The following is a 24,846-nucleotide window of genomic DNA, read 5'->3' as shown; positions in this document are numbered from 1 at the left end:
ACACGCGATGCACTACAACACACCCGGTAATTATCTGCGTGCGCTTGCGTGACTGGATGACATTTTACTATGGATCAAACATCACGCTTAAAGTGTCAAAACAAAGATATTGGGTCGGAGTGACGGGAAAAAAACTGTCTGTTTTAAAAATAATAAAATAACCGAGATGATAAAAATGACATCTGGTATAGTCGTGATCCTTCTTTATTTACATTTTTTGATAAACTGAAGGATGAAATGTTCGATGGGTTGAGAACATTCTCCTACTTTTTAAAGGTACAGTGTGTAATATGTAGTGGCATCTAGCGGAACAGACTTGGCTAAAATGGGTATAATATTCATAAGTGTGTTTTAATATAATCAGAGTCGTTAATATCTACATAGGGAGCGGGTGTCCTTCAACGGAGAACACCATGTTTCTACAGTAGCCCAGTATGGACAAACTTGGCACTAGTGAGGGCCTTTTGCGTTTTTAAATTCAGTTTGTGGCCGCTGGAAATGACCAGGTTGGAAGACGAAGAAGAAGAATCAGATCAGTGGCAAAGTTTGAAACCACAATCTGATAAAGGATGGATGATCATACTTATTTTAAGACGCTAAACGAGATCGGGACACGACACAAAATGAGGCTGTTTTTTAAGCTAATGAAATGTTGACTTTTTGAGACATACGTGGTTTTACAGGACAGTGACAGTAAAAGCACATGATACATTGCTGTAGCTTAAATTATCCTTAAGTATGTAAAGTAGGCCAAATGTGCTCAACCTGAAGCATCTACAGCAGTAAAATACAATACACATCAGTGGAGCATATGTATTAATTAAAAGACATCATAGCTATAATAGTAAAACACTGACACACAGGAAACATTTTACTGCAGTACTTTTACTTGCAATACTTAAAGCACTTTCTCTGATACATATCTTTTTATAAATGCAGGCCCTTTGCATGTAGTGGAGGACTTTACCTTCTGGTTTCGACAGGACCTGTATATTTATTCCACCACATGTTTTATGAATACTGCCTTAAATATTTGTTATCCTTTAATGCGGGTAATGAGAAGGAACAATGGCTCCTTTAGCAGCCATGTGGTGCAAATTTACAGAGAAAGCGTATTTCATCGTAAATGTGCCACGATGTTGGGTCGTCTCCAGGCGAGCACACCTTGCGGTGTGAGGAAGGACAATGCAGCTCTTTCACAGCCCTGACCCAACTGTCGCACCTTATATCCAGGACATCCAGCGGCTTCGCGGACAAAAGCAATTGTTCCCAATGTCAGAGAGTGACAGCTGAACTGAGCGTGAAACAATAGACGCAGACAGGACACAGCAAGATTAAGAGGGAAGCTTAATAAATGCAAGTAGAGGGGAAATATGTCAGGAATTGTTCAAGCTGGGTGAAATTGAGGATTTCTATTGCATCAAGGGGTCCGATGACGAACAGCGGAGACTGTAAGAAGTATCCCTTTCTTCTCCCACACCAATTGCTTCATATTCCCAATCAAACAGCCCCTTTGTCTCAGTGCACGGGGGAAACAGTGCGCCGCAATGACGAGTCGCAGACAGATTATCTTGTTTGAATGGCTTTTCCAGAGCAGCAGAAAGGCCAGCACAACAATAGGTAACTTGTTGTAGGCACAACAAATCTAATATTCATTTAACATAGCCTTGTTGCAGGCTACCCATGGGAGCTGCTCACGCTGGTACAGTGGCTGTTTGTATTTGCATAATACACTCCACCTCGGCAGGGCTGCTAATTGGGCTGGTTGGAGGGAGCCAAAAGCCCCCCGATGAAAGAGAGCAGCGGCCACAATTATCACAGGAGACACAACAATGTAGGGATTGAAATAATTTCTTTTATGCCTGCATGGGACATCTCTGACAGGCTTGACTTTTCCAAATCAAAAGAAACAGCTGAACTTCCCCCTTAGAGAGTAATCTTGAACCAGAGGAATCGCTAAATCATAAGTAAACAGGAACAATGCTAAATGTTTGGTAACCATGCAATCTGAAATCCCCATGCACTAACTTAATCCTCATGTCTGGGTTCGTCAATAGGCAGCACGTGAGTATTTGTGCAGACATGCATCCATGCGTGGGTGGGTGTGTTTGATATTGCTAACAAGGTAAAAAATATTCTTCTCTGCCCATATATTCATTAGCGCTGATTGAAGGCATATGTGCCCCTGGTAACGTTGGCAGAGAGGCTCTTGTTTTCCCTCTGCTCGGACACGATGGTCGCCCCGTGATGTGTCAGAACCAGTCAGAACTTCCCTCGGCCACGGAGTTCCTGCAGCGCAGCTCGAGGGATGTGCGTGACAGAGATTGGCAGAGCGGGAGTCCACAGACCAGATTTGGGCTTGTTTTATTACCTTCCCTCAGTGTTCAACATCTGTTAGATCACAATCATTCACACGCAACAATAAATATTTTGGATGTTATTCACACATCTGCACTGGAAACCAAGTAGCAGCAACAACAGGCTAATGGTTACAGATGTTTGAAAGTGATCTTATTGTTGCACATGAATCAATTAAAAAAAGATTAAATAAGCTTCCCATTGCCGTGAATCAGGATTTATACTAAGATCACATCGTTTTGGATCATGTCTTGCAAAAAGTAGTTGTCCAGTTCTTGTATAGATATTTACATTGTCAAACTAAATGTCAAATGTATGTTGTTAACATTTTCATCTTCCTTTAGAGAGGGAGCTTGAATTAAATCAGTTTGGTAAGTTACTTTGGTTGGACATTTATTCCAAGAGCTGATGAGGATGTGGGATCTGCCTAAAGACAAAAACTAACCATGATGAGAAGGTTTTTGAGTTTCTGACATCTGTTTCACTGAACAGATTGTTTCCATTTTGCAACTGAGGGATGCGACCTCTCACATTTTTTGGAATTTCTGTTTATTTATTTGAATTTTGAAGCACAGAAGACCATTTCAATAGTGTTTTACAAAAGGCTCCATTTTCATGATGAGATTCACATTTTCACTGTGAGCACAAAGGGCAAGCGTTGGCAGAGGAAACAAGATGAATAACCGAGTTGATAAAAATTAATCTGTCAGACCTTTCAGCAGGCGGTGCAGCTGGTTCTGACGTCAGCGATGCTGTAATTGAGGTCAGGTTTGATGTGGCTAGAGCAGCTCTCACTTGCGCAGCGCTGAGGGCATTGGCTCGATCACACTGTTTGGTACACAGGTTCTTTAATTAAACAAAAAACACCTTGGTTTTGCACGTATCATGACAAAATAATGGCATTCATTCTCATACAATCACCCAGAGATGTAGTCTTTTGCCAAACAAGTTACATAACAAACAGTTCCAACCAAATTTCTAGGTGCGACAAACACCCAGGGGCTTCATTTATAACATGGAGTTGGATCGATCTTACGCTTCGGTTTCCCAACTTGTCAAATGTGGACGCTTTGGGATTGTAGGTCATCTTCCGGTTTGATGTTGTCTTTCTGGCCATGGCTACTTCTGACTAAATCCTCAATTCTTTGGCGGGCACTTTATAAGGGGAAATTGCAGGGCATGTGCCGTGAATTGAAAGCAGAAAAAGACAACGTTCAACCCTTCTAGCGTTTCCTTGTTGTATCACTGTTGGCACCTGCCACATGGCTACAGCTAGCAACCTGGCTATAGCCCGACACAAAAAACAACCATAAGAATCCCAATTTGACTTAGTAATGCGATCGCAGTGCTTTGAAAATGCTATGAGTAAAACACCCGGTTGTATTGATAAGTGAGCAGGTTTTGGTACTCACAGATCTATAAGAATGCTAGTGTTGAACTGGTCTAATGGACTTCGACACAACACCAGAGCTATCCACTGAGTGAATCCTCGTTGGTTTCTGTGACTTTCCCTTTGTTTTTTTTCAGTGTAGAGTTTCCACAGTTATACCACTCGTTCCGCCGTTACCTGGTGATAGCGACCGGGGAAAACAATTCCTCTTACTGATGTGTTTGCGCAACAAAAATGCTTGCTTTGTGTCGTAATGTGACCATTGTTTCAAAATTGAGAATCAGGTCCAGGAATAGCCACAAAAACGAGCAGTATGAGCAGAATGGAAACATTAGCCTACAATGGAAAGTACACTGCTGACGTAGTGACTGGACTTGTAAAGAGATGATAGGGCGTATTTCAACGCTTGACAGAAAATACGGTATTATGCTGAGAAAACACAGTTATCTACTTTAATGGTTTACATGCAAAGGATGAATATATAATAGTATTTTACACTGACGGTCAGTCACCGTAGATTTTTATTATTTTTTATCTACGACAGTGAAGCTAAAACAAATAAATTGTCTGCAAGTTTCACAGTTTTTTATACAATTGGGACTCTTCTGCAAGGTTTTGTATGCTAAGAGCATTTTTATAAATGAGGCCCTGACTCTTTAAAGTGCACTAAGACAAAAAAAAGGATATGAGGTGCCACTTGAACCCTGAAACTGGACATGAGTTTCCAGTCAATCAAAAATCTGATCAGTCACTCAGCAGCAGAGAGAGCGAGAGAAGCCTAATAACCTCCAGAGGAAACAGGTGCTGAGTCAGTGCGGAGAGGAATGCCAGAAGAATGGGGAGGGAAGGGTAGCGTGTCTGTGTGTGCACGGCAGGGAGAGCGAGCGAGGTGTGTGTGTGTGTGTGAGAGAGAGAAAAGAGTGTGAGTAACGCTGAGTGGAAGCCAGGGAGGCGAGGAGAGAACAAGGGGAGGAGACTCTCCGGGGATTGCGTGCGGACATCAAATGTTTACCTGTAACAAAAAGAAAGGGGAAGGTGTAGAAGGGAAAAAAAGGAGAGGAAAAAAAGGCCGTGGTTTACAGGGGTGGGCGGGGACCCAAAGCCTAAAGCATGAGCTTCGCACGCAACTTAACAATACTACCTTTATGAAGACTGTATTGCGTTAGTCAGTGAGCACACACACACACATACTCATGGAAGATACCGCTGGTGTTACACACACACACACACACGTCAAGGAATTTAACAGGAATAGATAACTGAATGATGGCATTTACGCTGCAGCTCACCACGTAAAAGTCACAAAACAGAGATGTAGAAAAAGCCTTCGTGACTCCCAGATAATGGGATCAAAGAGGCACGGACCCACACATTATACACACCAAATGGAGCCAAATAACCGGCCCCATCTGTGGAACAGCTGGAGTTTATGTTTGACAGAAGGAGTACTTGTGTCCATCCAAGCTCGGCCCAGAACCGAAAACTTCTGAAAGCAGATGTTCAGCATTCCCCCTTCCCGTCCCCCGGACCCCCTCTCTGTGGCTGCCCTGTTCATTTTTCATCATAATTGGCCAACAAATCAAGACAAAATGAGAGTGGGGCCTTTGTTGTGGAAACCGCAGAGAGCGACAGTGATTTACAGACAGGCGGCCTCTCTTGCTTTCTCTCTGGGTGTCTGTCTGACTGTCTGTCTCCCGCTGTCTCTACATCTACAGTATCTTGGCTCTCCATCTCAACTTTGCCTTATATGTGCTGAGAACAAAAAGCCTGGAAGAACTAAGGCTGGTGCAGGACTGATAATAGACTACTTAACAAAAGCCTATTATATCGAAAGTCTCTCTATTATTACAGGCCTTTTGAAATATGTGTGTGTAAGTTTGCTCAGCTGCAGAGGAATATTAATCATCGTGATAAACTTTTAAATGCAGACTCTATACAAAAGACTTTTTCTACATTTGTTTTAACATCCATTCTAATGAATGTCTTAATAAAGACGTGCATGCGAGACGTTCCCATGACATTTAACCAAACACAGCCTCCATCCTCTTTCTTTCTCCTCTCTTTGATTGGAAGTCAAATCTGTCAGTCAGAGCTCTGAGTGGCAGCTTGCGTGTAAAAGGCAGAGTTCTTGGGATTTAGCCCGGGGCGCCTGCGGTCAGCACGATATGTGTACTATAAATAATTTGACTCCGTATGTCGTGTGATTGTGCGAGGTGAGAGAGAGAGAGAGGGAGTTACACACAGTGAGCTCAGGGCTTCCTCTCCTGTGAGCGTCTGCAGTCAGAGCGCAGGTACAATAGGGAGCATTGTTCGGCTGGCAGGCCCCTGCGTGCCGGCTCCCCCTCCGTACCTGAGCACAGAGACAGGTGTATTTCTCCTAGTCACGCATAGCCCTGCCACACTCCCAGCTGCCTACACACAGCTTGCCACTGAGATCACACACACACACACACACACACACACACACACACACACACACCTAGAAGCTTGCTTATACAGTACCTACGTGCCGATTGCAGATATTCCTCACAGTAGGTCTTTTATTTGAAGCCTGAGCCTTGCCTTCACCTTTTCCTGGTTCAAATTTAAATCCTCAGACTGACCTTGATAGGCGCCCTTTTGTGAATATTCAAGGCTTGAATGTATTTCCCAAAAAAACACACAAATCTCTAAAAAAAAAAGGAGTGCCAAGCTGCAAATCCCTGCATGGGACTTTCCTGCAGCAAGCTGTGGTGAATTCTGTTGGTACATTTAATGTTTGCAATCATAAAGTAAACATGTTTTATATATTATATGAAGATCAAATATATGAACATTCTACTTTTTTTAATGATTTTTGTCAGAGTTGTGCAGTTATAACAGTATTTCCACCTTGTAGGAGTTGACACAGGTTTATGTATGAATTTAGTGTCATCTTCATATATAATGCACTTACAGTGTTGAATTTAAATATATATTAAATGTTATATTGTCTTTATATTGACAAATATACCATTTATTTTCATATATTGTAAAACATATAGTTATATATGCTAAATATATGTTAAGTAATAGATTTTTAATACATACTCTAAAGTATTAACTAACACATAGCCCCTTAATTAAAGGGGCTATGTGTTAGAATTGACACCTGTCGAATTCAACTACAGCTGCTGTTAGCTCAGTTAGCCGTGCAGCTAGCAATTCGAACTGGGAGCTCAGGGACGAGGGGAGTATTAGTGTTTGCATTGCTAGCATAGGAGCTTTGGACCAGGAGGGGACGGGGCTCGCTGGTTTGCATGCAGACTTCAGTAGATATCTCTGCAGCACAACCCGCAGACATCATAATGACAAAATTGTTATTGTTTCACATTCTTCTGATTATTTTATTTAGCAGCAGTTAGGGGTTAATCTGATATGCTGCCCCCTATTTCTTTTGAGTATGAATTTGACAGGTGGCCAATTTTTACATGTTGTACCTTCAATAATGCTCTATCAACATGTACCTTCATTATAGAGACCTTCCATATATTATATTGAAATGTTTAAGGACCCTAACCAATAAGACTGTATAATAACCATTATTATTAAATGGTAACTCCATTGTTACTTAGCTAATTAAAGGTGCACTATGCAGTTTTGGGAAAGACATTTTAATCAGAAGAGAAAGTTTTTTTTTATGCCTAAACAAACTAAATAAACAAACTATTGTTTCTTTCATGACTGAATAAACAAACTGACCTTAAAGGGCAACACAGTTTCATACTGTTCTACTTTGTTTATATTTGGCGGACCCTGCCACCTTTCTAGCTTCAAACAGTGTTCTGGAGACCTTATTTTCCTCTGAGAACAGCTTGTTTATTCAGTTATGGAAAAGATAAATATTTTGTATTATAGTTTGTATTATTACCTCATTCAAATTATAATCATTAACATTCTGAGTTTGAAGTTCTTCAAAAACTACATAGGTTATCGATTACATTAATAGTTATTTGACTGTTGACCATAACTTAATTGCTTTATAAATCATTATCAACATTATTTGGATGACCATTAATAAGTGACAACATGATGTTTATAACTCTTTACAATGCTTGATTAATGGTTTCTGAAGCATTTTATCGTTCCAAATGACTATTACAGTTTAATCAACTATATATTTACCATGCAGTAATGATGGTTATTATCGTGTTACCTGTATTTTTAATGTCATGATGATGTTTTTCAGCATGTAACTATATGCTTGCTCCTGAAGAGGAAGTGTATGCTGTTTGACAGACACCCAATAAACCGAGGCACCTGCAGGTTAAAAAATTCTCATGGTCACACCTAAGGCAAGTCCCTGGGAAGGGTGTGTTTGTCCAAAGAACACCCCCTCCCCTCTTTTACCCAGAATACGAGGGAGGAAGGAGGAATGAGTCATGCACGTCAGTGGTATTGTACAGCCAGTCCGGGCCAAAAGTTCATTTAATTTCTCCCTAAGTGGGAAAACATGTTTGAGTAAACATTCGAACCCCCTGTTGGAGCTTGACATCTTAATGCAAGGCGAGAGGGGAAAGGCCCGAAGGGAGCGAGGGATAAAGGAAGGGACTTTACCAAAAATCTTTGCTCCTAATCGTATGTTAAGAATAACATAGTGGGAGGGAAGGGGAAGGGGGGGTCATTGATTACATGGTACTCCTTTAAAAGAGCCTCCCTTGCAAAGATCTGACTCCCTGAGGTGCTGGAAGGAGTCCAGCCCTATCAGTCTCATAGCACAAGGGGATTAGCTCTTTATCCTGGGTGATTCCATAGAAAAGAGGTACACGCCACATTATGTCTTATTATATAGTGCAGGCACAAGCCATTTTTTTTTTACCAGCTTTCACATTACTAATCATCACCCACGTCACTCTGAAACCTCGCCGTGACCCCTGTCTAGCTTCTCTCTTCGCCCGTTCCCACGGAGAGGCCAGAAACCTGACGGAAGTCGGCATATTGAGCTTGTACATGAGCCGCCAACATGGAATCCAACCTCAGGTTTCCTGGCTGATATTTACCGAATTAACTCCCATGCGGATGTAGAAATAATAACACCCGTGAAAAGTGGGAAAATAAGGAGGAGAAACCGAATGTAGCCGTGCCAGTGAAAGGGCATGACTGTTATTGGGAAATACTTGTCATTTCTCATCTACCCCTCGGTTTCCATGACGTCATTGCCCCCGTTGCCCCCACCTAATAACCACAAGCTCACATCATACTGTATAAGAAGGGCTTGGTAGTTAAACAGCCACGGTATGGCCTGCGTTATTGTAACCTTCCCTGTCTTTTCGGTCTCATAGGCTCTTGCTCTCTATCCCGTCGCTGGAGCTCGGGCACTCAGAGGCACATAAGGAAACATTTGTTCCCAGTCTGGTTGAATAGAGCCTTGTGTTGGAGGTAGTCAAAGAGATACAAGGGGATAGGACATCCAAACAGTCCAACACAAGAGCTGTGCTCTGAAGCCCCTCTCTGTCTGAGCCGGGCCAGTAATGAATGTCCTCTAGTCTTAATCACTCTCAGAGCACACACTGGAGATATGACTGACTCCATTGTCCTCCTCTCTATGTTTTGTATGTTGGAAGCAGAAGTCGTAGAGGTCATCGCTTCCAGTAAATATTAGATTTGTTTCACCGCCACCTGGTGATCAGTGTGTCGCTTGAATGGGCTCTTTGGAGGGAGATTTCCTGCATCACGCATTTTACAGTTGCGCACCTTGATATGTGCGCTATTGTACTTTAACAATATTTGAATCTTCTGATCTCTCAGTCAGCTTTGTTTCTCCCTGGATTCTCTGATGCTACCCCCTTCTTTTCCTCCCATCTCTGTAAGCAATGCTCAGAATGGTTTTGTGCTCTCTGGATATGATTATCCTTGTCACACCAATCTGGAAAACATTTGTATGCACATTAGCGCATACCTACGTACACACACTGGCGGGAGTAGAGACATGGAGGAGGAGGATACACACACTTGCAGGCGCTTGTGCACACACACACACACACACAGGATGGGCCTGCAGACGTGCATGCATCGTGCACATACACACACTGAGATACGATGCATTTTCATTCTATTTGTCTCTGTTGTGAGGCTGAGACATGAAAGCAGGAGGAATTATTAATTATTAATTATTTATTAATTATTAATGAAAGAGCTAAGAGGCCAGATTGACTTTGGTGCAAGACGCGAGGTCAACACAGTGAACCAGGTAAAAATCTTAAACCTTTTTCTTTCTTCTTATATTTTTTTCTCCAAAGGGAAAAGAGAAAAAAAAAACCCTTCACACAGCAGCGGTGGCTTAGGAATGCGAGACAGGAATGCTGTTGAGTTACTATAAAGGGGGTTTGATCACTGAAAACAATGTCTTTGTGTTTTCATCCCCAGCTCTAGTCACGCAACGCTGTGTGCGCAAACCTCCAGCAACTTTTCAACCCCGGCACACAAGAAAGCCATCAAGTACCTGCAATTGACAGAATCGCGTGCAATTCAGGTACTCCAGGATTGTACTGGAGCACGGCCAAACGGGGAGTAAAGGAAAAGGCGGAGTGGAGCTTCACCTGCTCAAAGTGCAGGGCAGCAGTGTTGTGATTGTTAGGAGGAGAAAGCCACTTTAACTGGCTTCTTTAACTACATATATGTGAATTAATGGGATGATAAAATGTACACTTGATACACTAAGTATATATACATAAACATTAATAAAAACACCTTATAATAGGCATCATTAATAACACTTTATAATAAGCATCATTAAAACCTGTAATAAATGGTAAATCTATAGTTAATTAAACTTTAATTAAAAGTTATTTGACTGTTGACAGACAATGAAATGCTTTATAATCTATTTATTAAACAACTGTAAAGGTTTATAAACATCAGTTGCAACTTTGAAACAAACAATTGTTTAATAAATGGTTCATAAAGCATTTCATTGTTTGTTAGCAATAACTATAATATATAATGATGCTTATTATAAAGTGTTACCAATGTTCTTACTTGAGGTTTACCAACATATACTGGGGCTTCATTCAAGTTGCAGCCATACTGTGTCACAGTGAAATTCATAAGTAACATGATATATACATAACTGACATATGCAGTATACTCACAGATACATAATCAATGTACTTACTTTAAATGTTTGTATTTAGAGGAATAGACAAACACCACACACCCATCAGCTATGTGAGTTTATGTTCTTACACATGTAAATGAATCAAACTTCTTCGAGGAGCTACTCCACGTTCTCAGGAATCCAGTCCTTGTTTTTGACTTTTAGGGGAAGCTATGATCCCAGAAATACAAGCAAGCCTGGAGGTGGTTAGGACATGAAAGTGAGGTGAGAAAGACAAGAGATTCATTCATGGGAAGGTGATTCAAGGCACCGACATCCCTGTATCTCTGCGCAGCGACAGATGATCATTATTACTCACTCGCACTGCTCACACAGGGCTCACACGCAACCTGGCATCCAACTGACACGCGATGATTGATTGCAACAAGACTCTAACAGCTTGTTGTCATGACATAACAAGTTACTTGACTGTTGCAGATTAATAATAATAATAGCATTACCTGTTATATATTTCTATTTTACATAAGTTCATTTCAGGGACAGTGCATTTTAATGAACATTACTGTAAACATGCCAGTATTTTTTGTTGTTCCCAGTCAGGTGTGTAAAGTGGGGGACCTAAAATCAAGAAACAAGTTTAAAGGTGCACAAACTAAATAAACTGTTTTTGTTTTCATGACTGAATAAACAAACTGACCTTAAAGGACGACACAATTTCATACTTTTTTACTTTGTTTATATGTGGTGGACCCTGCCACCTTTCTAGGACCTTATTTTCCTCTGAGAACAGCTTGTTTTGCAGTCATGGGAAAAAAAATAATATTTCTGAGTTTGTATTATTGCCTCATTAATATTGCAGATATTTAAATTATGAGTTTGAGTTTCTTCTCCAAAACAACACAGTGCCCCTTTAAAACAATAGTCATGATGATAAGATGTGTCATGTTTGACCTTCTAAGGTAAATGTCTCAAAACGTATTTTCAGTTATACTTATTTTGTACTATATTTCCCTACATTTCCAGTGTTTCCCCCCCTTTTTCTATTTTTAAGTTTCAATCTGATACCATTCTCTTGTCCTCAAATATTTATAGCTGCTCCAACAATAAACTCCATGTACCGTCATGCCTTGCGCGCCTACGTCGTGCCGAGAGCTGCATGTGCTCCGCTGCTCTGCTCCAACTATGGCTCAGTGCGGCTCAGGCTCTTCACGGGAGTACATCGTATGAGCGACGAAGACGCTTAGTGGAGCTCCTGCAGAGACCATCACTGCACTGCACTGGACTGGACTGGACCTTGAGGAGGAACCACCTTGTTTTACCTCATATTGGAAGTAATCACACTGATCGATCTGCTTGATTCGCTCAGAGCGCCAATCACTTTACGCACGGATTCTTTGGACGCGTGAAGCGGATTAAATGCAGCCATAACGGCACTGACACACGTGGAGATATTGTTATTATTATTATTATTATTGATAAAAGTTGATGATGGCAGCAGCTGATGGATTCAACACTCCAGCTGTAAACCGTCCTGTTGGATATAAGGAAATACTGTCTCTCACACGGGATGAGCGGTGTCCATTACTCTGCTGGACAAGCCGTTTGGCGGACAGACGAGTCTCTTGGGATACTTCACGCGTGTGGCCGGTGTGACAGACGGCCGATGGCATGGTACGGTTTTTGGGGAAAAGTCGCTTGGTGGATTTTGGCGCAAGGAAACGGAATATCCTGGATTATATTATGAAAGCGATGCTCGGCAGATGTGCTGCTATGTTGGATAATGACAGCACGCATCTCCTCATCCGGCAGGTATGTGAGAAAAGACTTCTACCTGAGCTGAACATTAATTTGTCTTTTCTTTTTTGGTGTTTCCCTGTCAGGAGTGAACTTAATTCATGCCACTGTTTCAGAAAACAAAGGAATAAATTAAGTAAAAAACGGTTCGACAGTGGCTGTTTGGACCCAAGGTTCGGTCGTTATCTCCCCACATCTTCCCTCGCAAAGTGCACAGTCAGACTCCTCTCCCTGGGGATTCCTCAGGTCAACTATTATCAATATATGTGATGTGTGTCTGTGGAGGGGGGCGTGTTTGGCACCCCCTTATCTGCGCCACACACTCAGCGTCACCTGTTCACCTCTCTTGGGTTCATTACGCGCGCATCTCTCCCCCCCGAAAACTCCAAATGGTGTCGTTTTGTTTTTGTTTTTCTACACTGCCCTCACCTTTACGACCTGCCACACACACCTGCACTGCCCAGGTGTCCTGTCATAGCTGTAAAAATGCCCAGGCGCAGCAGTGTGGGCGCAGTGACCAACATGCGGTCCCACCCACCTCTCTCCCTACAGGGACTCCATTCAGGTGAGGGTGTATGTTGAGGGTCGGTGCCATGTGAGGCACCTGTCACCTGACACATGGAGCAAACCTGCGTCATGTTCAGATGCTTTTATTTGAGTTGGAACCTACAGGTGCACTCACGTATGAGCCATTTAAGGTCAGGAAACCATCTGTGACATAACTGCACGGCGTTCATAGTGGGTCTGCGCTCACGCACGTCATCCGATGAAGCTTCCACCTTCCTCTTCCTGAAGAATTCCACCTATTGTTGCTGCAGGGGGACAGAGACCCCACTATATGTCTGCATACAGCGCAAGGCACAGACCAACGACCGACCCCCCCCACGCCCCCTTCTAACTCAGCAACCCCCCACACACCCCCTCCATTAAAAATCTTCTCCAAACAAGACCCCCTTTCTCCACTGAAGAGGGACCCTCTGTCTAATGCCAAGTGACTCTCATGGCCAGCATTGACGGTGGGACACTTGCTTCACAAAAGGAGCTGAAGTGTCAAATAAACTCGGTCAGAGCCCCCGACACACAAGAATTCCTTTATCTGGCACCCTGGGAGGCAGACAAAGACAGACTTTGTGTCAGTGAGCAGGCCTTGACTAAACACTGGGGCTTTTTTTTTTTTTTTTTTTTTTTTTTTTTTACTCCTCTTCTCACAACTTCTGCCTCTTCTTCCTCCTCCTCCTTTTGTCGTTCGAACGGCGGAGCGGGAGCATGTCTGCTGTCGTGACCCCCGCTCGCCCTGCATCTGTCCTGCACGCTGCCAGCCTGGCCCCCATGCGAACGCAGACGCACGCACACGCCCCTCGCCATCAAGGCAGCGTCACAAATACATCCACTTATTTCTTTTTTTGGATGCTTTTGTTTTATTTCCTTGCTTCCGCGCAGGGCTGAGTGTGTTGGATGAGCTGTCATATGATACTCTTGTGGTGAACCGCAGTGGAGAGCCATATACACACCAGGGTCAGACTCACTTAACAACCGCTGTTATTATCGTCTGGTAAACAACGTCTGAGCTCCTCACACCGGTTTCCGTGACCTTAAAGTGTCACCTGGACAATAAAGGTAACGCACGCAGCTCAGACTAAACAGACACACTCTTTCCACACCACCGTGATCCTATAGAGGGCCTTCAAGTCCAAAAAAACTGCCCGTCCGTAAGTCCAAAGTGCTGGAAAGTGACCTCATACGGCGTTGAGACAAACCTCAAGAAAATGTAACGGCTCAGAGCTGGAGCTGGACATCATGTGCACCCCCTACCTCCGCTCAGGCGATAGTCCCCCAGCACAGCGGCGAAGGTAAACAGATCGAGTTGCTGTGGTCGAGCGTGTTAATGGCGTGTTTATGAGCTTAAGTTGAGTGGTGATATATCATGTCCATACTCAAGTCTCACCTCGGGTCCCCGGCCTTGATCGGGGCTCAGTATCGTGTGTGTGTGTGTGTGTGTGACATTGCACACAGGTGACAACGCTGACTGCGCAGCAATGACCTCCAGGTGAACTTGATGTCACGACCGTTTTTCGGGAAGCGATAGGGACATTTATTAGGTATTAATCACCACCCTCAGCGTTACCTCATCAGGTCTGCAGGAAAAAAAACATCCCTCCATCCATCGTGTCAGATAACCTTTTAACAAGCTCCATGAGAAATATCAGGCCTGAGAGCGAAGCCGTTGTGTCCTTTCATATAGAGCGCCATTTACACACTACAGTGTGTGTGTGTCTGTGTGTGTTCAGAATGAGCTCTAAAGTTTGTCTGAACAGGAGAACTGTCATTTATTAGTAGTGCAGGAACAATGGGGAGCTTGTCTCCGGGGTGGTGGGGGCCAGAGGGGGGCCAGAGGGGGCCGGTGGAGCCAGGGGAGGGTGGCCTGAGATTGGGCAGCAGCCTCTGACCAAGAACAAGCCCCTGTCTGATGGAGAGAACTGCTGACCCTTCCTGAGTAAAATGGCACCTTTGTTTCGAGGTGTATGTGTTTGTGCCTATGTGTTTATGTGTGTGTGTGAGAGAGGGAGAAGGAGAGAGGTTTTGAAAAGCTGGGAGCGCTGTGTAAAGTGTTTTTTTTTTTCTTTTCTCAGTCGGTGATTTTCCCTCCGTTTGTGATTTTCTCTCGGCTTTAAAGGTGCACCGTGGAGTTTTTGCAGAAGAAATTCTCATCAGAAGAGAAACAAAGTTTTGATGCCAAAGGAAACTCAATAAACAAACTGACCTTAAAGGACAACACAGTTTCATACTGCTTTACTTTGTTTATATTTGGCGGACCCTGCCACCTTTCTAGCTTCGAACAGTGTTCTGGGAACCTTATTTTCCTCTGAGAACAGCTTGTTTATTCAGTTATGGAAAGAAATAAACATTTCCGAGGTTGTATTATCACCTCATTGATATTGTTAATATTAAAATTCTGAGTTTGAATTTCTACACAGTGCCCCTTTAAGGAACACGTGTAAGAAATGTGCCAATTTTGTGAGTAGCCATCTCATCAGTTTGCCCAGATTTTGTCACTTTACAGATGAAAGGCACAATGTTCTGAATGTCAGCTCTGAGGAGACACTTTAACTCGTCCAATCCTCCCATCGAGCATCATCCTCTCTGATGCTATGACACCAGACCACCGCGTCAGACTAATTAGCTATTTTGTGTTTTCCTCTGGCCTGTTGCCACCGTCTGGGCGCTGCTTTCTTCCTACTGACCTACCACCGATTGTCTCCTCTCTGTCTAATGATGCTCATGAGGGAGAGACGCTTTGTTTAAAAGGAAAAAAAAAAAAAGGGAGGGAGGAGAGAGGAGGAGTAAGTGCTGGTGGGGTAATGGCAGCAGATCGCTGATTTCCTACGGGGAAACCACAACTTGGAGGGTGTGTGCGTGTGCGGTGCCCCACTTTGGGAGTTATCAGGAAGTGGGAGGCTGAGAGAGACAGACAGCTTAAGTGAGAGTAGAGGAAGTGGTGAACAGGAGTGGGGGATTCTTCGAAACGATGCCTCTGGGCCTCGTGCTCTTTGATAAAACCTCCCTCTGCACCTGGTGTTCAGAAATCTGGCACACTTATTTAAATCCTGCCATCCCTTCTGTCCTCGACCTCCCGTGTAAGCGCCCTGCAGAAGGAAAAGAGGGCGCGGTGGAGATGGAGAGGCGCAGAAAGGTGAGAGAAAGATGGGTGGAGGACAGGCAGAAAGCAAACAGCAAAGACACACAGTGCAGCACAGGGGCACCTCTGTCGGACCGGACGAAGACAGACAGCGCTCCATTCAGCCAGGGGAAGGCTGCACGCACCACCCACCTCACTACCGGGATCTGCAGAGAACAGGCTGAGACTCTGCTAGTTAAACACGAATACATGCAGGCAGGAATGAAGGGTGTGTTCAGGTGTGTGCCTCGCACGCGAGAAAATATCAAACCGATCTCAGCTTTGGCGATGCTTTAAATGCCACGCATTCCTCCTCCCGTTTTCTCGCAATACTGACCTCTCTTGTTCCTCCCGTGCTCTCGTTTTGGAGGGAAAATTCCTCCCTTTGTGTTTCTCACAAATGTCACATTCCACCGAACCTGTGACCACATTCGGCCTTTACTTTGCCGGCTGGGTTTCCAGCTAGTCACACCTACACAAGTGAGCCATCCTCATTCAGCAGTTTCTTTTTTTTTTTCCTTCTCGATCGAGCCACTCTTTTCACTCCTCGTCCCTTTTCTTCCCTTCCCAGTGGGGAGGATAAAGGAGACATTTTCAGTGTGAATAGGAGCGTGAAATTTCCTGCGTGACCTCCCCGGGACACAGCAGACCACCAGGCTCCTCAGACGACTGTGTGTGTGTATGTGTGTGTGTGTGTGTGTGTGTTAAATCCTGTGATTGTGTAGGACCGGTGTGTTTTTTTTAGCAGTGTTAAAATGAGAGTGTTAAAATTATCATTTAGAAGGTGCCACCCGCATGATCATGTATTAAGTCAAGCCATCAATCAAGCTGTAATCTGGTTGGCTAGTCAGGCCTGTACGCTCTGTGGTCAAGCCACCACACTGAGCCCTGAGCCCTCCCTCTGACAGACATGCTGCCGGAGTGGAAGAAGTGGCTGTCAGTGTCCTCTGACCAGAGGCACAGATAAGCACACAGCGCCAAAGTGCCGTAATGACAGATGAAATCAACTGGAGGCTGTCCAGCCGACAGGCTGTCATCACCGGGCATCACTCATCCAGCAGGCTGTGGAGGAGAGACAGACGTTCGTGTCCTCAGTGGGCTGATGCTGGACGGACTTTGTGTCGTGGTTGAGAGGATTCAAATATTGTTACAAGCTGTTTAAATTGTTTTATGATAAAAAAAATGTGTTACATTCCGTCTAACATTGTTATTTTGTTTTTGAAAAAATGGCATTGAGGAAAGGTGGCTATGTGGTAGTGCAAGGCCGTAGTTGGTGTATTTATTATACTCTGCTGCCCCCTTGTGGACAGTGTAGGTTGTAACAGGATATTGGTTTCCTGGGCTGCATTTCCTCAGTCGGCCACTGAAGATCTGTGGCGCTAATTCACTCATCAAACATTGTTTGGTTTTTTTCACCAGACCTTTATTTATAATCAGTGACAGGCCATTACAATATTGGCATAAAGTACAAACAGTGCACATGAGGTAAACAAAACAAAAGGACAACACGAAACATTAAAATTAAAAAGAAATAAATAAAGTCAGAGATCTAATCAGAAAAAAAGATAGTTTGGTAAATCTTCAAGGTTTTCTTAGTTTTTTAACTCATTTGTGAAAAGAAGAACTTTTATGTTTTGGCATTAATACATTTAAAATCAATGGATGAAATGTTTATCCTTAATGATCAGGGTATTTTTTTTATTTTTTTTTTACACTATTTCCCTTTTTTATCCACTACTATGGTATTATCATATTCTAGATTTGGTGACTGAAGGTCCTTTTTGAAAATCGAAACCTCCACGTTTCAGTATCAGAAATACAAAATACACAAATGTTTTTATCAATATTAATATATTATCTTCCTCTCAGAATATAATCAAAAGTCCTCTTTTAAACTTAATATAAATAATACTGTCCTGATGATATTTGATCAAAACTATCAAAACAAATTGTCTTGTTAAAAATTCTTGAATGAGCAATGATGACTAACATGACATGACAGAAAGTAATCTAATCATTATTAAAAAAGATGTTCATTCAGTCCCTCACAGAACATGTTTATGCCATCTCTGTATAAAACCTAACCTGACTCTGTCTGCTGAGACATTGTGCACTTCTTAATTACAAATTTAGGTCACTTAACAGTAACCTTTCTATCATGTGTCCAAGTACAAATTCCTTTGATTGAACCTTGAATGAAGTTTATTTCTATCGCAGCCATCAGACACGAGGCAACCAATACATTTACATTTCATGAAAACAGTCCAAACAAAACTGAAAACAAGCAAAAATAGTTAACAAAGAAATAGCATTTAGAAGACAACACAAACAAAAGTAAGCAAATGAATGGTCACAGATCAAAAACAAGTTATGCATCTAACTTATTAGAAAGCCACAGTGAACAGTTATGTTCCAGGCCCTGATTTATACCAGCTGACAGTTGCAGCGGACCCCAGGTATTCAGGAAACTTGTTGGAGGGCATCGAACCTAAAAGCTGAATGTTTCCCTGCTCCAACACACCTGATTCGAATGATCAGCTCGTCCTCAAGCTCTGCTGCAGCCTGATAACGACCCGTTCATTTGAATCAGGTGCACTGGAGCAGGGAAGGAAGGGTCATTACATCACCGGACCTTGTTTTGGTGCCGGACTGTACTGAATTATTTTTATCGTCCCTCAACTTCATTTGGGAAAGTCTCCTTCAATCCCATCAGGGATATCTGGTCGGACCCTGTCGGTCATTCGGGGGAAAAAATCAGTTGTTAACTTCTCTGAAGTGTTTTCTGGAGGCATTTCCTCATCAGAGGTCATACAGTGTAGCTATGTTGGGTTTTAGTGTGTTTCTCCATGCTTCTCCTGTAGACTTCAATACAACTGACAGCACAGTCTGGCACCAAAGCAAGATTCAGTGACGTAACGAGCCTGCCTTATTTTTCAGGCTCCTTGACACTGCTTCAAAGCAACAAAAGTGTCACTTACCTCAAACACCACTAGAGGTCAGAGTTTGTCTGGAGACATACTGGGAGACTCCACTGCTCAGCTTCTTCACTGTAGCATGCACTACAATACAAAACAATGTCTTTTCATAAGTGGCATGAAATGAGCATTTCCACATCTCACATCACAGTGGACACACGGTTAAAGATCTGTGTTGTGTAGGACGTATCTTCAGGTCAAACTGTTTTCAGTTACAGTGTTGAATGAGCTGAAGGCTCAACTGTAGTTAACAACAGAGCTCCTTTCTTTTCTCCTTGTCTAAAATATATCACTGCACTACAGTTGACTGTATTACCCACAAGGTGTCGCTCTTGCATAAGACAACGCCCTCTCCTGCACATAGAGCAGTTTTCTCTTTTTTTATATACGACTTGTTACTGTTTAAAATCCAAAATCTTTGCCAGCGGGTGCTTCACAGACTTTTCAATACATTTGTTTTTTATCATTATGTGAAGGTTTGCTGCCATTGCAGGTATGGTGCACTCAGCACCAGTGGTGGGATGTAACTAAGTATGTTTACTTACTAAATACGAGTATTTCCATTTCATGCCAATTTATACTTCTACTCAGCTACATCTCGGAGGCAGTATTGTACTAACACTTTTCAGATGACAGTTTTTCATACCCTCCCTGTCAGATGTGTTTATGCTGAATGTTTCTGATAAACTGAAGGATTGAGTGTTTCTCTGTCTTAAAGAGCCTCTCAGATTTGCTAGAAATGCAACGTCACAGAGCTGAAACAGGCTGTTTTCTTTTCTGAGCTCATGAAAAGTTTAACACAACAAACATATGGTGATTTTATAGAATATCATTGCTGTCGATTAAACTAACCAACGGTATATAAAGTACATCTGCATGTACGATAGTAAAATGCAACATATGCATTCATGCAGGGAGCATTTCTTTTACTTTTGATACTTTAACAATGTGTGTTTTGCTTATTATAGGTACATACTTTTGAATGCAGGATTTTCACAGTGTGGTTTTGATCAAGCAAAGGGTCTGAATACGTCCTCCACCACTGCTCAGCTCACGTCTGTGAGTCTCTTCAGGTTTAGTCTCAAATGTAATCACTAGATGGCAATGTGGGACCATTAAATGTGCCTCCCCCCCTCCTGAGAGTAAAGGCTACTTAGCATGTTGAAGTAACCCTGTGATCTATGGAGTAATGGATGTCGATTGGCATTATTATCTTCTTATTGCCCCTCATTCGTGCTCATCTCCCTTTGAAGATCAAAGTGGCCGTGTGCCTCTGTGTGTACCGACGCTGATAAACTCAGAGTGAACTTCAATAAAGCCAACTGTTCACTTTGTACATCTGTCGCTCTGAGACCTCTTCCGGCCTGACTGGTTGAGATGCTGCTGAACCAGCGGAGTCATTTTTTGTTTTCAGAATAATTAAGTCTAAATCTTGATGAGGAAACCTTGCCAGTTCTTCAGCTCTTTGTTCGCTCCCCGTCTGTGAAATTCAGACATTACAGAGTGCAGAATTAATGAGAGGAAGACACAGGTGACATGTTTCAGGAACAGGTGGGGCAGCTTATGATTGGCAGTAATCGCACGAGGATAAATCCACCTACAGTCTAGTTCCCACAGGTGGCTTTTATGTGTGGATGCTGGGCGCTTTATGTCCGGGCTCATAATTACAGTTGTTTATTGCTTCATGCATGTGTTGGAACTTATAAAACTTACAAAACAGGACTTTTTCTATACGTCTAGCTCTGTTTAACTCCTCACAACCACTGGTGAAACACGATTCAGCTCCTCTGAATTAACTTCTTGAATATTATGTTTCTTGCTGCACACCTTGGAAGGCCCTGTCTTCCGTTTCCTCTCGCTGTGTACACTTCATTGTTGAACGCTGACCAATTCGCTCTCAGCAAATCAGATTTCAGAATATGTCGTTCTTCAGGTTCCTGTCAGATGGAGATTATGGGAAAAAGGTGTCATGGGAAGAAGTTGTAATCACATGCGAATCGTTAATCTTCAACTGTTGTGCAACCGCGTGCACATGCAGCACGGTCCGTCTATCGTGCCGTATTTCATGTGTGCAGGTGTATGTTAAGTGAATTAGTGGATCGGTGCAGAGTGTGTGTACTTTAAACGCGTAGCCACACCTCCTGCAGTGTATGTCAAGTTGTTCTTAAGCTACAGCTAATCAGATTTCTCCTTTAAGGTTTGTCACAAAGGGGACTTTAGCCACCTTGAAGAGCTGTGCACACACACACACACACACACACGAAACGTCTGCATAACCTTTGTAATATTTCTGCGAGCAGTTCCTCCGGATCTCTCTTATCTACTTTCTTTCTTATGAAAACCAACATCAAATTCCTAACCGGGCCTTATCTAAGCTGCTGGCCACTATTTGATTTCTGTTTATTCTCAGTGAAAGTGCGAGCCCACAAGTTTACTCTCAGCTCTTTGTGGAGAGCTTGTTGACATTAGCGCCTGCGTCAAATCTCCTTCTCCGAGTGCCAACGCTAACCCGCAACAGAAGTCGATGGTTGGTTGCAACACTGCTGCTCCCAGTTGCTTATCTTTTCTCATCTCTTCTCCGGTTCTCCAAAGCAACTCATCTCTTCATAATAATTCGATCGTCTAAATCCTTCAGCAGCTTTTGATAACAGCTACCGCGGGTTAGCCGAGCTGAGGGCCTGACCAGACGCGTCCAAGGCGGGCGGGCGGGCGGGCGGGTACTGTGGGCGCTCTCTTGCCTTTAGGGAAGAGATCCATGTTTTTTTTCCCAAGCTGTTGTTTATGGCAGACACCATGAGCGGGTAGAGTGAGCAAGTCAAGGTGGAGCTTCGAGGAGGAAGTCTGATTGTATATCTGTCTAGTCGATGGCGAAGGTAAACCTCTGTCTACTGTTCGAGTTAATAATTCACTTTGGACTCTCTGGAGTCTTTCTGTACTTTGCAGGCAGGCCATGCTTTAGGAAAACATTTGTTCATTAACTGCATTTTTTGCACCTTTTCAGCCTCAGATGGCGAATGCTGCCTGTTGCATTAACCACATTCTGCAGCAGTGCAATAAAGCATTACACGGTGAGCCTTTCTCTATAACTTTCTCTTACGGTTCTGTGCTCCCTGTGGTTGACGTTAATGGGGTGTTGTTAGTGGCAGCAGCTCCTTTACGGGGCCTTCTAGCTGTACGCAGCAACCCAGCCTCTCTGCTCGACACTGTTTCACCCTTCAACTGCATGGGTAACCTGCACTAACGTCTGCAAAACCCCAATTAGAAATCGGGGGAAACCCTAGCGCAGTGAAAATGAATAACTATGTCGTCGTCCCCCGTCCGCGATCGGTGCTGCAGCGCTCAATCAGCAGCGGCTTAAATGGGGTGCACGTGTGTCGGGGCAGCTGTGGAGAGGGCGTCTTATAGCCGGAGTCGAACACATAGACACATGTGCATGCACACACAAGGCGGGCATCAGCAGCGGCTGTTGTGAGCTCAGGTTTCAGTGCGTTTGTGTGAGGTGGGTACGTATGTTTGTGTGTGTTCCTCTGTTAGCTCCTCCACTGTAAACGCTGCCAACCGAGCCTCCACCAGACATCTGTCTTTCCCTCTCACACACACACACACACACACACACACACACACACACATGCCTACGCCACCATCTCAGTAAATCCCCGATTCTCCGTACAAGCTGCAACTTGAAACCCAAAAATCTGCGCTTATTAAAAGGGTGATCCACAAGCAAATATAATTACAGCTGTGACATTTCTAAAATCGTGTATTAGCCGTGGGTTACGTGCGCCGTGTGACCTGTAAAGGCAGAAGTGGCCGCTCTCACGTGTTTACTGTTACTCAGAGGCCTCGCGGAGAGACTGGTGGCCGTGAGGGACAGGTCAGAGGTCACACAGGTGAGGCCGGACTTTTCCAGAGCCGCGGCGCCACGCAGCAGACCCGCCGGCCCCTTTGCTTGTTATGGAGGGTGCCGAGTCCGGTCGAACCACAGCAGAGCAGATTGAGAAAAACAGCTTTTTTTTTTTTTGGAAAATGTGAGTGAAGTGGTCGGGGACCTGGTGGTTACTGATGGCAAGCTTCCCTCCTGCCAGCTGCCAGCTTATCGACTTTAACGATGTGAGCGAGCGATAGCCAGTCCCTCTGCCCCCTGGGTCTCCGTGTCCTTCATGCCCGCCAAGGCAGCAGCACACCAATAAAGCCCCACATGGTACTGATTGAGAGGTATTAAAGTTCCCTTTCCCCTCGCCCGCGTTCAATCATTCACTGAATCATGAAGATCAAAGAAATTCAAACAGGCCAGCACGTTTGATAATCTTTATGCCTCAGACGTTTTGCCTTCCTAGATCGTCTAATGAAACAAGTTTGCTAAAATAATGCACACACCATCCTCGGACTAAATGGCCCGGTCTATCTGCGATTTTTTTAGCTCAAGAATGAACTTTTTGCCTTGTGGCACTGCCAGCCCCTCCTCCTCCTCCTCCCGCTGTAATTTTCATCCCTCCGTCACTATCACCTCCATTCCTCCCCCTGCGACTGAGCTGTTTTGGAAGGAGCTCCAGGGGCAGCATTCATTTAAGAGTCAGATATAAACAGGCATTAAAAGGCAGCGTGGTCTTAATTAGCTGAAGCTGCTCGTATGTTTGCTGCGATTGTGTAATGTTTATACTTCAGTGTGTGTGTGTGTGTGTGTGCGCATGCTGTGTCAGGCCACCGTGCTAATCACCTAGCCTGACTTTTATTGCCCTGCGCAATGTCGTAACGATGCCGGAGTGGGACGAGCAGAGAACGTTCACACTGGGGCACAAGGATGAGGTGACGCATGTCGCAGTGACATTAAGAGAGTAAAAAAAGGGTTAGGGTTAGACTTTAATCTAAATCTGCGAAAAAAAAGTCACAACTCTAACTTCAAACTCAGAAGTCTGACTTTAACCTCAGAAATGTGACTTAAAACTCTTTTTTTAGTCAGATTTCTGAGTTAAATTCTGAGATTTAAATCAACATTCTTGGAAAAAAGTCAGAATTGTGACTTTAAACTATTTTTCTGACTTTAATTTTGAGATTAAAGTCAGATCGCTGAGAAAAAAAGTCAAAATTCTGAGTCTAAAGTCAGAATTCTAAAGATAAAATGATTCATTAGCCCTAATCTTCCTCCATATACTGTATATGTTATTACCCTAATCGCAGAAATGTTATTTGAGAAGTAAATGACGGATGATTTGTCTCTCATTACAAACAAACATCTTGCGGAGCCTCCCATAACGGCTGATTCATTGTGTAACTTGTTTTTCACATTGGATCGTTGTTTTGTGAGATGAGCTGCCAGTGTGCCGCACTGTTGTCTAAGCTGCAGCCTTTGAGTTGCAAGTGTGCCGGTGATCTACTCATCAGTGCTTCTTCATCCTGACCACAGTTTCCTTGGTCCAAAATGACCCACCTTGCTCCTCTTCTGAACTACCTGCCCCTGCACTGTACAGTAACGCAATGACGTCTGGCCCGGTCATAAAGGAGCTACACGCACCATAAAAAACACCTTACGATGTCTGGGTCTCTGTAGCCCGGCTATCAGGCTGTAAAACCCCATTGT

At 43.5% G+C, this 24,846-nt stretch overlaps 1 long non-coding RNA gene across 1 annotated transcript in view; it reads left to right on the top strand.

Annotated features, from left to right (window-relative positions):
- The first annotated feature begins 12,031 nt into the window (after nt 1–12,031).
- Nucleotides 12,032–24,846, top strand: part of LOC311268186 — a 58,414-nt gene continuing 45,599 nt past the window's right edge. The window contains exon 1 of the long non-coding RNA XR_014623942.1: nt 12,032–12,632. This is a non-coding gene — a long non-coding RNA (uncharacterized lncRNA). The remainder of the gene's footprint in view (nt 12,633–24,846) is intronic.

The sequence above is a fragment of the Pagrus pagrus genome (assembly GCF_965226575.1).
Source record: "Pagrus pagrus genome assembly, chromosome: 13".
Lineage (NCBI taxonomy): Eukaryota > Metazoa > Chordata > Actinopteri > Spariformes > Sparidae > Pagrus > Pagrus pagrus.
Note: the sequence above shows the minus strand (reverse complement) of the source record. Positions and strands in the feature narration are given on the sequence as shown.